The sequence below is a fragment of the Fukomys damarensis genome, unplaced genomic scaffold (assembly GCF_012274545.1).
Source record: "Fukomys damarensis isolate Sample0158 unplaced genomic scaffold, DMR_v1.0_HiC HiC_scaffold_39, whole genome shotgun sequence".
Classification (NCBI taxonomy): domain Eukaryota; kingdom Metazoa; phylum Chordata; class Mammalia; order Rodentia; family Bathyergidae; genus Fukomys; species Fukomys damarensis.
In genome coordinates, this window is record NW_022900951.1 from 100,808,258 (window position 1) to 100,823,172 (window position 14,915).

General features: G+C 36.5%; 1 protein-coding gene across 2 annotated transcripts in view; it reads left to right on the forward strand.

The window, feature by feature from the left end:
• Tex13d (TEX13 family member D) overlaps window positions 1-14,915 on the forward strand; it is a 128,202-nt gene that overhangs the window by 91,069 nt on the left and 22,218 nt on the right. For both annotated transcript variants that reach the window (XM_010609957.2, XM_010609956.2), the window contains exon 2: window positions 11,267-11,375. The gene's annotated coding sequence lies outside the window, so the exon portion shown is untranslated. The remainder of the gene's footprint in view (window positions 1-11,266; window positions 11,376-14,915) is intronic.

Sequence of the window (14,915 nt, forward strand, 5' to 3'; positions counted from 1 at the left end):
GGATACATCAGTCTAGGTTGGAGGTTGTTCTCTTTTAGTACTTGAAATATCTCATTCCAGGCTCTCCGTGCCCCAAGGGTTTGTGTTGAAAAGTCTGCTGTGATTCTGATGGACTTTCCTTTGTATGTGGTTTGTTTCTTTTCTCTTACTGCTTGTAGTATTTTGTTCTTCTGTTGGGTTTCTGGGATCTTGATTATTATATGTCTAGGTGTAGATTTTTTTGATTGTGGCTAGTTGGGGTCCTATATGCCTCACTTATTTGAATGTCAAATTCTTCCCCTTTGTTTGGGAAGTTTTCTGTCATTAATTCTGTGAACAGCTTTTTTAAGTCATTTGTACTTTCTCCTGCTACTTCACGGATTCCTATCAGTCTTATGTTACTCTTTGTATCATCTAGGAGTTGTTTAATCGATTTCTCTTGATCCCCTACTGTTTTTAGGAGACCTCTCTTTTCACAGTCACTGACTGCAATCTTATCTTCTATACCTGAGAGTCTATCTTTGCATTCTTTATTCTGTTGCATACACTTTCAATGGAGTATTTAATCTCCTGGATATCTGTTTGAATCTGTTTTATGGATTCCATTTCTTTCCTATGTTGGGTGTTTATTTTTTCCATTTCTTTCTTATGCTGGGCTTTCATGGCTTCTATCGTGGTCCTGAGTTCATCTATTTTTTTGTCAGTTTCTGTTCTAGAGTCTCGAATCACGACTTTCATTTTGCTCACCATCTCTAAAGTTACCTGCGAAATTATTTCTGTTTTGAATTTTTCTAGAGCCTGATTGATCTGTTTTGTTACTTCCTGTGCTTTGAGATCAGGGTATTCTGGTGGTTCACTATTGGCCTTTTCATTCTCATTTGCCCTACTGTTTGCCATTGGTGAACTGCAAGTCTGTCTTTGTATCTTGCTTACATTTTTTCTCATTTTTCTTTTTCTTTTTGGGTTGTATTTGGTTTAATCTCTGGGTTATCACCCAAAGCTTCTTGATGTAGTTTCGCCCTAGCTCTGGGTCTCTAATGACCCACAGACATTCTTATCTTCATAATATCAGAGAAAACAGCTCATCAAATCAACCACAATCCTTTATCCCAACTGATACAATCAGCAACACATTAAGATCAAGCACAACTTGGAAACTGACGACCTGTGGTAGTCACTAGTCTATCACCCTTAAACCATTTGAATTAAATTGAAATCAAGATGCAGTCCAGAAAATGTCCACAGTGAACAAACTTTTCAATATAACATATTTACCATTTAATGGCTCAGACAGAGCTAGGACGCAAGACCCCTGATCTTGGTTAGCTGATGGCTGAACCCCATAATGCAGACTGACCTCGGGCTGCAAGGCCCAGATTGAGTTCCCCAACCTTCTGAATGGTTGAACTCCACACCGTTCTACTACAGGTTTCCCACGCCCTTTCTGTAAAGATGTTCAAAGTTGGGAACTCAGAAAAATACCCTTTATGACAACCTCTGCCTCTGCAGAGTGGGTCCAAAGACTGGCACAATCAGGAGGTGTGACAGTGCATGGGGGGGTAAGGGGAATTATGGTGGTTCAGGGGTGCCCGTGTGGCTACCTTCGATGGTGGTTCCACCCCCTAATGTCCCATTTTCTTACCTGTTAATTTCTATACTTGTTAACTCAGAGTCCAGAGTATCTCCAGGATTCTGTCAGAAAGGCTGGATCCCATCTCTTGTAGCTTCTTCCAAACATAGTCTAGGCTGTGGTTTTATCCATGTCTCATCTTCTAAGTAGCTCACATCTACTTTCCTTCTTCCAGAAATGTGTTGAGATCTCCATTGCTGGCATTCTCCTCAATTTCTGTCTTGTGTTTTAACTCTTAAAATTTTATTCCTTTATGTAGTGGTGTAATTTTATTTTAATGAAGTCTAGGAGGGATTAGGAGCAATGTAGTTAATTTTTTTAAACAATCTTGTGCTAGGCTCAAGAAATAGTTTTACACACTGGGGACATATACATGAATGAAACTTATCTCATGATAATTGGGTGGGGCAATGGTGGTCTCATCATGTAGTGGTTGATACAGTCTTATACAATGGATACTAAAATGGCACATTTTCTGTTGTCTGAGTTTTAGATGAGGACCCAAAGCTAAAAACAAAGGGTATTAACACATTCACAATGGAACTGTAATTTGTGTGTTTCACTGCCAAGTAGCTCCAATTTAATTTGAATGTTTTGCTGCCCTGTGGCTCTAATTTGAATTCAATTGTCTGATGTTATATAGCTAACCTGTGTATACTCTTTTGTGAATATAAGATGCTAAAAAAAAGCCCAGTCATTGTTTTTTTCATGGCTAGATTATTATTAAGTACAATTTTCTTTTATTATTAATTTCTTGTTACTTGGTAATTCTTCTCATATTCATTTGGGATTTTCATTTGTAAGTAATGTATAATTTTGTATAAATGTATGTATATTATAACCTAGTCATTTTTCCATTTTGAGTATTTCAATTTTGTAATTTTTTTTATTACAGTGTCAAACACACAAAATGGATCTTTCAGCAGATGAATCTGTAATTATATCTCATCAAAGGAAAAGGTCACGATCTGTCTATTCTCTTCAGATGAAGATGCATTAGAGTTAGATGAATGTAATCCTGTGGCCAATATATTCAATGAACACAGTATGAATTTGGATATGAATGTAGAAGATTAAGAGGAAGAATAACAAACAACAACAGAAAGAAATGTGATAGAACTTGAGCACTTAGAGCTGTGAAGTATAGAATTTATTATTATTATTATTATTATTTTGGGTACTGGGGATCAAATGCTCCTTGCACTTGAGAGGCAGGCAGTGGAACCACTGAGCTAAGTCCCCGACCCTTATAGAACTTATAATAAGAATTAACTGCAGTATCCTTTTGTATTATATAAATTATTCATATCTGATAATATACTCAAAATTATAGTTGAAGAAATAAATAGATATGCCATGCAGTGTAGCTTTCGTGCAAAAAGATGAAAACTTCAGCAGTGCTCAGAATCTGTTACAATCAGCAAGATGAAAATTTGTATAGGTATATTATTAATCATGGTGATAGGTCCATTAGCAGATAATAGATTGTATTGGCCTGAAAATAATGTGTATGCCAATTGGTGTAATAAAGAATGCCATGTAATATGATTCTTTTTTAGCTATTTATGAACTGTTTACATTTCTCTGATGATACCCCATGTAGAACTAAGGATCTGTTGAATAAATTTAGAAAAATTGTGGAATAAATTATTGGTACATTCATAAATGCAGTATAACATGGAAAAATATAGTGATAGATGATAGCATGATTTTATGGTGAGGATGCCTTCATTTTTCCAAGACAGCAAAGGAAAATGGCCCAAATATGGGATAAAACTATATAAATTTGTTTTGCCTAATGGTTAAACCTATAATTTAAATGTCTATGCTGGAAAAAGTGCAAACCCTTCAGTGCATGGGCATTCTTATAACGTTATTTTGAAATTAATGAATGGCTTATTATTTGAACACTACAGATTATATGCAGATAGTTTACGCAAGTAAAACTCTAGCAAAAAGATCTTTTACAAGAAGTGTGTTTTTGCAGAACAGTACAGCCAGATAGACAATTTTTGCCACTACAATCAAAGAAAAAGCAGAAACATAGTGAAATCATAAATTCTGAAAATCATTCTGGTATAAAATTTGTTAAACAGATTGATAAAAGAACGATTTGTACATTAATGACTTATAAAAGTTATACATGCACATTGATTGACTACCTTGAAATATAAAACCTGATCTTGTCTTTGGTTATAATAATGCAAAGGAAAGCCTTGATTTAGCAGATCAGCTATCATCATATTACAGTTCCTTAAGGAAATAAATTTGTTGATTATTGTAATAATTTTTATTTGTTTTTTGTTTGTTTGTTTTTTAAGAGAGGGTCTCACTATTTAGTTGAGGCTGGTCTCAAACTCACAGCGATCGTCCTGCCTCAGCCTCCCAAGCGCTGGGATCACAGGCGTGTGCCACCATGCCCAGTCTGTAATAATTTTTAAATTGGTATGAATAGTATTTAATCAATATTTATACTTGGGCAGTAATTATTCAAATTCAAGCAACAAACTAGATTCAGTCCTATTTTTAAATGTTTTATTAATTTTATTAGTAAAAATATGATTAAAAATGATTAGGTCTGTTTGTATTACCAGTGGTACAAGCTGCTGATGGGCCAGTCATGTATGTATCACCAATGGTTCAAGCTGTTGGAACGTAGTAAGAGCTTAAATATTCGAAAGAAGGATGACACACAACGCCTGTATAGACTTGCAAAAGCATGGCTTTTAAAGCATGGTTTGTAGCCAGTACTTATGCCATTATTTACTTTGGACATATATAGGAGAAGCAAGGGATTTATTGAGAAGAATGTGGCAAGAGAGGATAGTTTTAAAGAGAAGCATGGAAATGCTATAAAGCTCTCCTCATAAAGGAGCAAAGGAGGAGATTCTCACTCAAGTGGGATGGTGCTACATAGAACCACTCCAAGAACTTCACATGTGTTCCCTGGGAATTGACATTTGCAGCAGTGGGAAACTGATTCACAACTGAAAGTCAGTTCTAAAGGTAAGAAACTATGGTGAAAGCAGGCTATGACAACAGGAGAAGGGAGAGGGAGGGGGAGAGAGGGAGAGAGAGGGAGGGAGGGAGGGGGAGAGAGAGAGAGAAAGAGAGATGCATTTGTAGGGAGCTGTACATTTCAATGTATGGATACAGCTTTCTGTGTCCCAGGGGCTAAATACAGTCTCTTGGTAGGAAGTAGGAAAAGTTGGATATCTTATACGAGGTCTCCCCTGAGAATTGCTCAGTGGTATGAAGTGAGTCCATCAAAGGGATGGACCAGTAGAAACACAGGACAGAGCAAGTGAAAGAAACTGGCTAGGGAAACTTTCCCAGGACAAGGAAACTGCAAATGAGAGATCTCCAGTGACAAGCAGCTCCAAGGAATCCTCTAGGGAGTGTTCACTCTGAACACCTGCCATGCTCTGCAGTCAGTGCCAGGTTAAAAATGAATCCATCCAGGAAAGCTCTCACCTCTTATTTTTAGCCCTTCCCATTGTTCTAACCCTGGGGTCATGTTGATAGGCAGCATAGTGTGTGTGTGTGTGTGTGTGTTGCAAGAAAGAGATAGGAAGAAGAACTCGTTCTTCTTCCTATCTAAATTAGAGAACGTGACCATGTTCTCTAATTTTCCCCTACTACAAGTTTCCCCTACTACAAGTTTGATTTAGACTTGAGATGGAGGAGGTATGAAACCTAGAAATGGGCAATAAATTGAAACTGTAATATATTAGACTGGAGTATAATTTTAAATGCCTAAAAACAAGACTGTTTTTTAAAATCTGAGCATTACTGAAAAAAGTATAAAATCTGCCTGAAATTTCATGAAATGGTGAAGAAAAATGATTCCACAGAGCTTTTGGTGTGAAGCAGTGGTGTGAAAGAATTATATTGCTTCTTGGTTCCACCTTACTGTGTCTAGCTTACTCAATAAACTAGTTCATATAAGGCCACACTATTATTACATAGTCAAGGTTCAGTGAGTAGAGAGCACATAGGAGAATGTAATAAATTCTTCCCAGAGAGGCTAGGGAAGGCCTGTTAACCTTCTCTCAGGGGAGATGCTGCTTGAGCTTCATCTTAAAGAGCAAGGAGGAATTTGTCAGTGGAGGGTGACCAGCGATTCCAGGAAGAGGGAACAGTCTGTATATGGTCAAATGTACGTGGTCAATTGCATGTGGTTTTGTGATGCTGAATTACTGTAGGGTAACCTGCTGTTGGCTTGGGGAGCAGGTGGGAGAATATTTAAAATTCTGCTTGGGAAATGTTTTTTTTTTTTCTGGCAGTGACAGAAGTTCTAAAGATCCAAATATTATAAATAGGGGAGTTACATGATCATGTTTGCTTTTAAAAAAATCACTCTGGTGGATGGGTTGGTGAGGATTATGGAGATTAGTAAATAAGACCAGGTTAAAACTGCCCCAGGCAAGAAGAGTTTTACATTATCTAAAAATATCCTAATAACAGAATGATTTACTTTTAAAAATCTTTTTTTCTACATACCATACAGTAGAACTCTCAGATTCAGACTAGGATTTTGACTTGTATGGGCTTGTGCTGTTAACTTCAGGAATAGGCAGCTATCTCTTTTAGCACCAGGCCTCTTAAGAATTCACTAAAGTGAACTTGTTCTAAGGCAGTGCTTCATAACCTATTAACCCATTAATAGAATTCATTGGATCTATGAACTTGGACAAGAAAGCAATCATATCTTTGAAACTTAGCATTTCTTCCCAAGTATGAACATAGACAACAAACCATAATATTGTCAGCAATATCAGTATTTCTGTCATGGATAGAAATAGATGTCTATATCAAATTATAATATTTTCAGACATCTCAAAACATTTTTTAATCACGTACTAATTTATGGTGCTAGATCTGCTGCACATATTTAATGTGTTAATAAAAAGATTATACATTGTAATTTATGATTTGCCTTAAAAATAGTGTGGTTACTATATTTCAATATAACAGGTTTCTTTTTTTAAAGCCCATATATATTTTATGTACTTCAGAACAATATTCTGAGTAAGAATCCTCCGGGTTTACCAGACTGAAAAAGGAATGCACGCACAAAAAAGGTTGGGTACACTTGTCTTTTTTCAGTGTTTAAAAAATTTTTAAATAAAATAATTATATAGATGAATGGTATTATTGTGATATTTCCTTGTGTGCATGTCTACCTCTATCCCCCTATACCCTTCTAATTCCCTGGTAATTGCTCTTCTTTTAGGTTTATTTATTTATGCACATATATTTATAAATATTTAAAGAAATATTCTCTTGGTTCAATTTTGGTAGGTTATACGTGTCCAGAAATTTGTTCATTTCTCATACATGTATACATTCATTAATGAATGTGTTGCCCAGGCTGGCCTCAGTCTTGTGATCCTCCTGCCCTAGCAAGTTGAGTAGCTTGAAGTACAGGTGTGTGTCACCATGCCTGGCTTACTTTTTCATTTTAGTTTTTACATATGAAAGAGAACACGTGACACTTGCTTTCTGTATCTGACGCATTTCACATAACATGATGTTCTCAAATTCCATTCATTTTGCACAAATGACAAGATTTCACTCTTTTTCATGGCTACACATAATATACCACATTTTCTTTATGCATGTGTTTATGGGCAGCTAGGCTGATTCTATACCTTACCTATTATGAAAAATGCTGCTATGAACATGAGCATGCATACTGTTATTTTGTAATAATGCTATTATTAATAATAATGCATATTAACTATTATTTTGTAATTGTAGTGGTCTTTTACTTCCTTAGTTCAGTTTATTCCTGGGGTTTTGAAAATCTTTTTTATTTATATATGTGCTATTATGAGCAGGATCTCTGTATTGATTTCTTTCTTAACAAATTCATTGTTGGTAAATAAAAATATTACTTACTTTTGTGTGTTGATTTGTATCCTGCTATTTTACCAAAGCTATCAATGCTAATAGTCTTTAGGGTTTTTTAATATATAGAATCATATCATCTATAAGCAGAGATAATTAGACTTCCTATTTGTATACTTATTGTTTTATTCTCTTGCCTAAATGCTCTAGCTAAAATTTCTCGTGTTTAATGGGATCAGTAAGAGTGAATACCTTTGTCTGATTCATGTTTTCAATTTTTCCTCATTCAATATGGTGTTATGAGTCTGTCATATTTGGCCTTTTTTATGCTGAGATGTGATCTTTCTGTACCTACTTTGTTTAAGGCTTTTATCATGAAGAATTGTTGAAATTTATCAAATGTGTTTTTCTGTATCTGCTGAAAATATCATATAATTTTATCATTCATTTTATTTATGTGATGTGTATGCCATTGATTTGTGGATGTTGAACCATCTTTTCATCCCTGGAATTAAACCAACTTGATCATGATGCATGATCCTATATATGTGCTGTTATAGTCAATTTGATGGTATTCTATTGAGTATTTTTGCATTTATATTCATCAGGGAGATTGATCTATAGTTTTTTTTTTTTGTATCCTTGTCAGGGTTTGGTTGCAGGTTAATGCTAGCCTCATAAACTGAGCTTGGAAGGATTCTATGTAACATTTTGAGAAACATTGGTGTTAGTTCTTTAAAAGTTAGGTAAAATCCAGAATTGAAGATATCCAGTTCTGGGCTTTTCTTTGTCGATAGTCTTTTTCAATTGGTCTAGTCAGGTTTTTGAATATTCTCTTGGATCAATTTTGGTAGGTTATATGTGTCCAGATATTTGTTCATTTCTTCTATATTTTCCAACTACTGAACATGTAGCTTTTCAAATAATTTCCAATGAACTTTAGAATTTCTATGGTAATATCTCCTTTGTCATATCTACTTATATTTATTTATGTCTTCTCTCTCTTTTCTTGATTAGTGTAAAGGTCTTTATATTTTTAAAGAACCAACTTTTTGTTTCATTGATTGTATTGTTCTTTTAGTCTCTATGTCGTTTATTTCTTCTCATCTCTATTATTTATTTTCTAATACTGATTTTGGTTTTAGTTTGTTCTGCTTTCCTCAGGCCTTGAAATACACCATAAGGTTATTTACTTGAGATTTTCCTATTTTTCTGATGTGAGACTCATTGCTATAAACTTCTCTCTTGCTACTGAGTTTGCTGCATCCCACATGTGTTAGTATTTTGTATTACTATTTCCTTCCATTTTAAGGAACTAAAAAAAGTTTCCCTGAACTCAATTTCTTCAATGTGCATTGTTCAATTTCCATGTATATGCATAATTTTTAAAGTTTCTTTTGCTGTGGACTTCTAGTTTCATGCCATTGTAAACAGAAAATATGTAGAATATCATTGCAATATTTTGAATTTGTTAAGACTTGTTTATGGCCTATTATATGGTCCATTCTAGAAAAAGTTTCATGTGCTGAAAAGAATATGAATAACAGCTGTGGAATAAAATATTCTGTAGGTGTCTGTTAAGTCCATTTGATCTGTAGTGTAATTTAACCCTCGTATTCCTTTGATTTTTCTCTTGGATGATCTATTCATCATTGAGAGTGGGGTATTGAAATCTCCCACTATTATTGTACAGGAGCCCATCTCTCCTTTTAGGTCTAACAGTGTTCACTTTTTAAAAAATGGATGTCCTGATATTTGACCATATATATTTATAATTTTATATATTTTTGAATTTATCCCTTGATCTTTATATAGTCTCCGTTTTGTACCTTCTTACTGCTTTTGTCTTAAATTGTATTTTGTCATATGTAACTACAACTTCTTTTAGGTTTCATTTGCTTATAAAATCATTTTGCTGCCTTTCACTTTCAGTCTGTTCTTAAACATCTTTTTGTAAGGCTTGGCTAATGGGAAGGAATTTCTTTAATTTATGCTTTACTTTTGGACAGTTTTTATATCTGTTTGATTGTGAATAATAGCCTTACTGGGCATCGTAATCTTAGTTGGCAGTATTTTCTTTCAGGACTTGAAAAACACCATTCCACACTCTCCCAGCTTTTATGATTTCTGCTGAAAATTTGCTGTTAGTGTAATGATTTTCCATTTAAATATGACTTGGTGTTTCACTCTTGCATATTTAAAAAGTCTTTTACACTGTCTCATACTTTTGACAGTTTGACTATAATCTCTCATGACTAAGATATTTTCTGGTAATATCTATTTGGGTTTCCAAAGGCCTTCTGTACCCGAATGTCCATTTCTTTCCCAAGATAAGGAAGATTTCTGCTATTATTTCATTGAACAGGTTTTCTATGCCCTTAAACTTTTACTTCTTCTTCAGTTATGCTGACACTGGGAACACTTGATCTTTTAATGGTATTCCACACATCTTGAATTCTCTCTTCATTCCTTTTTTTCTTTATTTCTGTCTGTAATATTTTGAAAGTCCTGACTCCAAGATCCAGTATTTTTCCTTCCAGTTGATCCAGACTGTTGTTGAGAATATCAAACTGAATTTTTAAGTGACTTATAGAGCTTTTTAGTTCCAAGATTCCTGATTCTTTTTCAACATTTCTATATCATTGCTGAAATTCTCACTCATATGCTAAAGTTATTTTATTTGTCTGGTTATCCATAGTCTCTTGTATTTCACTGAGCTTTTAAAAATCATTATTTTGAAATATCTTTCAGGCATTTCATGCAGTTCAGTATCTTTGGAATATGTTACTAGAGAGTTATGCACTTTAAGGAATGTCCTATTTTTTCATATTTCTTGTGTTTCTCTGTTGAGATTTTTGCATCTTTTGGGATGGATATCTCTGTGGCTTTTTTTTTAGGTGGCCTTTTTAGTAAGAAGCTTTCTACTAAGCAGCTTTCTACTTGTGATGTGTTTTAGGGTATTTCTAGATCTTTGTAGGCTGTTTGTCCTGGGGTAATGTGCAGGCAAGCGTACATCTCCATTTATTTTTAGCTGTAGTGCACATAAAGTATTGAGGTGCAGAAGAGCATGGTTAAAGCTGAATAAAACTCCTCTCTGCTGAGCTGCACGCAGGAATGAGCAAGAGAAAATCCAGCAAGCACCACAAGTTTTCTTTCTGGAGTTTCTTAGGCTACATGCCCTGGGGCATGTCAAAAATTGGAGCTGCAACACTTGCTTGAGAACCACTATAGGACCCTGCAGACGGTAGGGAGCCATGGAACCAGCGAGTGCTACACTGAAAAAGGGGTGGGGAGAACCTTGTGGGTTTACATCTTCAGTCCTGGCACTCCTGTTAAACCTCTTATGAATGGCCACACCCTAGCCTCAGAGAAGTGCCGCTTCTGGTCTCCACAGTGTAGCACTCTGGGTTTGTTTCAGAGTCACTCCATGGAGCCACATCTGCTGAGACAGTGCAGCGGAATGTGGGTAGGTTCAGAAGATAGGGATACACTGGGTGTTCTGATCCCTAGAGAAGTCCAAACTCAGATAATGGGACCCTTCTTGAGTGGCTCTTGACCACAGTATCCAGGTCGTTTGCTGGTACATGTAATGAATTTTCTGCAGAGCTACCTCACTATGAAGACCCTAGGTATTTTATCTATTTAGGGTGTAAGTCCATAAGGTATCAGCATCTGTCCTGACAGAACTTGCTGAAATTCTGCCTTTCACATTTACCTCTGCAGAAGCTAGACACCCCCCGCCCCCTTAGCTGTGGAGCTGTGGTGGTTGGTGCTGAGTATTTTATTTTTCTGGTTATTTTTTAGTCTGAAGTCTTTGGATTTCTACTGTCAAGTTCCAGTGTTCTCCTATCATCACTCACCTCCACATGCCGCTACAAACCTGTTGTTTAGGCCTATCACCACGGTGGAGCAGGTGAGTTTTCAGTGCTGCTATTTTGCTATCTTGCTTCCTCTCTTGGTTGGAACTTCTGTTTAAGGAAACTATAATCACACAAGATTGTCTTCCTCTCCATATCTAAGCGAGACTGAGTAGTTTGTGATGAAAAGTTATTCCTGCATGCTCCTGATAAGGAAGTCTTTAGTTTACTCATATTTTACATTTTTCCTCCTTTCACTGAAAAAAGATAATATAGTATATGACGATTAAACTTTCCTCTTTTTTTTTGGTTTTTGGTTTTTTGACACAGGGTCTCACTATATAGTTGAGACTGACCTGGAACTCACTATGTAGCCCAGCCTGGTCTCGAACTCACAGAGATCCTCCTGCCTCAGCCTCCTGAATGCTGGAATCACAGGCATGCGCCACCACGTGCAGCTAAAGTTTCCTTTTTAATTTAAAAAATTTTTAGTATATATTTGCAGTATATAACAATTACATCCATCCTGGGGCATTGGTACATATACATAACATATCTAAAATATTTTTATTCCCCTTCCCTTAACTTCACCCCTCCATTTCTTGGTGATTAATCTTGATTGCCAATTTAATTGGGTTGAGAAATGCCAAGCAAGTAAGTGCATTTCTGAGTGTGTCTGTGAGGGTATTTCCAGAATGGATTAGAATGTAGGACAGCAAACTGAGGGGCACAGCACACTCTAAATGTGGGCAGCACCATCCAGTAGAGTGGGGGCCCAAATGGATCAAAAGAAGAAGGAGGAAGCCCAGAAACACAGGCTCTGTCCCTTTGTCTGCTTTCTGGCTGCCGTGAAGTGAGCAGGTTTCCTCTGCCTTCCTCCATCTTGCTTTGCCCTTACCTCAGGCTCACAGTAATAGAACCAACCAACAATAGGCTGTAACCTCTGAAACTGTGAGACAAAGTATTTCTTCCTTTTCATGGTATATCTCAGATATTTTGTCACAGTTATGGAAAGCTGTCCAACACAGAATGTAAGCAGTCTTCTCCCCTACTTTTCAGTAGAACACTGTGCAGATTTGATGTCTGCAGACACCAGTGCCTCAGCTGCAATTAGGCAGTGAGGACCCTAATCAGAGATGGCAAGAGACGCCCGGTGGGGGTTAGTGGTGGTTGCCATGATTTCCAGCTAAGGCAGTGGAGAGGGGATGTTAAGTAGAAAGAAGAAAAATTAGTAACAGTGTAGTAGCTGATTGGATAGATTGTGCTAATAGGTAATGCGCACTCTCCAGGAGTGCCTGAAAACTGTCTGAAAGAATTTTTTTTGTCTGAAGAAGTCTCAAAGACATTAGGGTTTTGGTGTATTGCATGCAAGAACCAGCAAATTTTGTTGCTGATTATATTGAAGAGAAGTCCTATAATATCTAAAGGCTGAAGAAGCCCAAAGACATTTGGGTTCCACCATCATTTGTCATGGGAACAACAGGCATCCCATTGGTTTTATTATTTGTTATATCAAAGTGAAAAAAGTGAACTCTCATTTTCATATTCAATATTCCATTAGTGAGACACGCTTTATATGTCTTCACAAAACTATTTTATGACTTCAGAATAACTGCAGAGGTTGAGAGCATATTTCCCCCAGTATTTGCTTTAGAGCTCAGTTTAGTAAAATCAGTTCACAGCTTCCAGAACAAATCTTTGTCTTGAACAGTAGTATCATCAGTGACATTAATGTACACTTGAATGGCACAAGTGCCAGGTGTTTCAACTTAGCCTCAATCGGTTTACAACTAAGCTGCCAGTAGTTTGCTGTTGGTTTAGAAAAAAAAAATTGTTCGTTTCATATACAGAAAAGGAATTCCATAATCCCTTGGGTGTAGATGTACCTTGGGAATGCTCCCTTTACAAATGCTGAGTTTACCCTCAATGGTGTCCATTGAGATTCGTCAACCATAAATTGAGGTTCCTTGAATTACAAATGGAGAGTATTCTTTAAAGTAGGCCATGGCATTAAATAAGATTACACATGACAAATGCTTAGAATAGTGCTTGTTGTCACAGGGTGCTTGATAAATGTTAGCTCTCCTCATTCTCACATTGATTTGAACATCCACCACGAGCTGCTGTCCTATATAGATTATATATGTGAGCAGAGAGGCAAGGAAAGAACTAGAGAGACAAAGAAAATGTCCTAACTTACATGGGTGCTGGCTTTCATGGTTGTAAATTTCAATAGAAAAGAAGATGAAATAGAGTAAGTTAGTTTGGTAATGGCTTTGTTTAGGAAAGTGTTTTTCGAACGCCTTTCTGTGGCGGATTAGCCCTGTGAGATCCCTAGGAGAAAAATGTTACCTCACCAATCTTTCAAAAAATTTTATAGTATTGGGGTTTGAACTCAGGGCCTTTATACTGAGCTACATTTTCAGTCTTTTTTTATATTTTCAGACAAGGTTTTGCTAAATTGCTCAGGCTGGGATCAAACTTGTGATTGTCATGTGTGAGCCTCTCAGAGTACTGGATTGCAGGTGTGTGCCATCACACTGGGCTGCAAAATATGACCAATTTCTTCTCCAGGACTTCAGGCAGCTCTAGATGAATTTCTTCCTTCACCTTACCGTTCAGGGTCATATATCCTTTAGAACATTAAGTGGAGCAATATTCCAGAAAATAGTTATTTAATTTTAAAATTCAGTTTGAGAAAGTTCCTTGATCATGTCACTCCCTTTTCTCATACTTATTAATATTTATTGTTCTACATTCAAAGAGGTGTCTTACCAGTGATAGTTACTTTTTTTTCTCTTCAGAGAATGGAGGTTCCAGTTAGTCTCTTCCCAGGCAGTCAGAAGGGCATCGTGGAGTAATATTTGAGAGACTGTCTCAGGTTTACAGATGTTCATCAGTTAGCTCTGCAGAGGTCTTTAGAGAGAATGGGCCAACTCTGTGAGAAGTCCAAAGAGCTTCAACTTCTTTGTCTTGAAATTTGGAATTAGGAGGATTGGTCAAGGTAGAGAAGGTGGCCCTTTTCTAAGTTTAAATTCTAATGTCAGGAAAGGACCATATAGGGCCTCTGAAATAATGTTAACAAAAATTTAAGGAGAGATCTGTCTGGTGGGCTAGCCCTGATGCTGAGGAGAGGGGAAGGAAGGGGATGATGGTAGGGCCAACTATACAATTTGTGTCACCTAGTGCAAGATGCTAATGTGGGGTCCCTTATTAAAAATCCTTAGGAATTCAAGACACCAGTAGGAGAACATGACACCAAAGGTGAGACTCCACAAATTTACACTCTTGAAGAGTGCCCTTGATTGTCATCTGGGTTTCAGTGGCTGTGCACAAAAGAATGGCTCTAGCTCTGGCTTGTCTAGAGCTGGCTGAAGTCCTAGAGAACTAATTGGTCATGAACTGAAATTGCTGGTCACTGAGCTGTAATAAGATGCATTGAGGTCAATTTCCTTGCGATAGTGATCTAGTAGTTTTTTCTATCACTGCTATAAAAAACTACCACAAACTGGACTGTAACATACAAAACATGCCTAAATCTTAGGCATGCAGCTTGATGAATTTTTACATAAATTATATATATATATATATACACA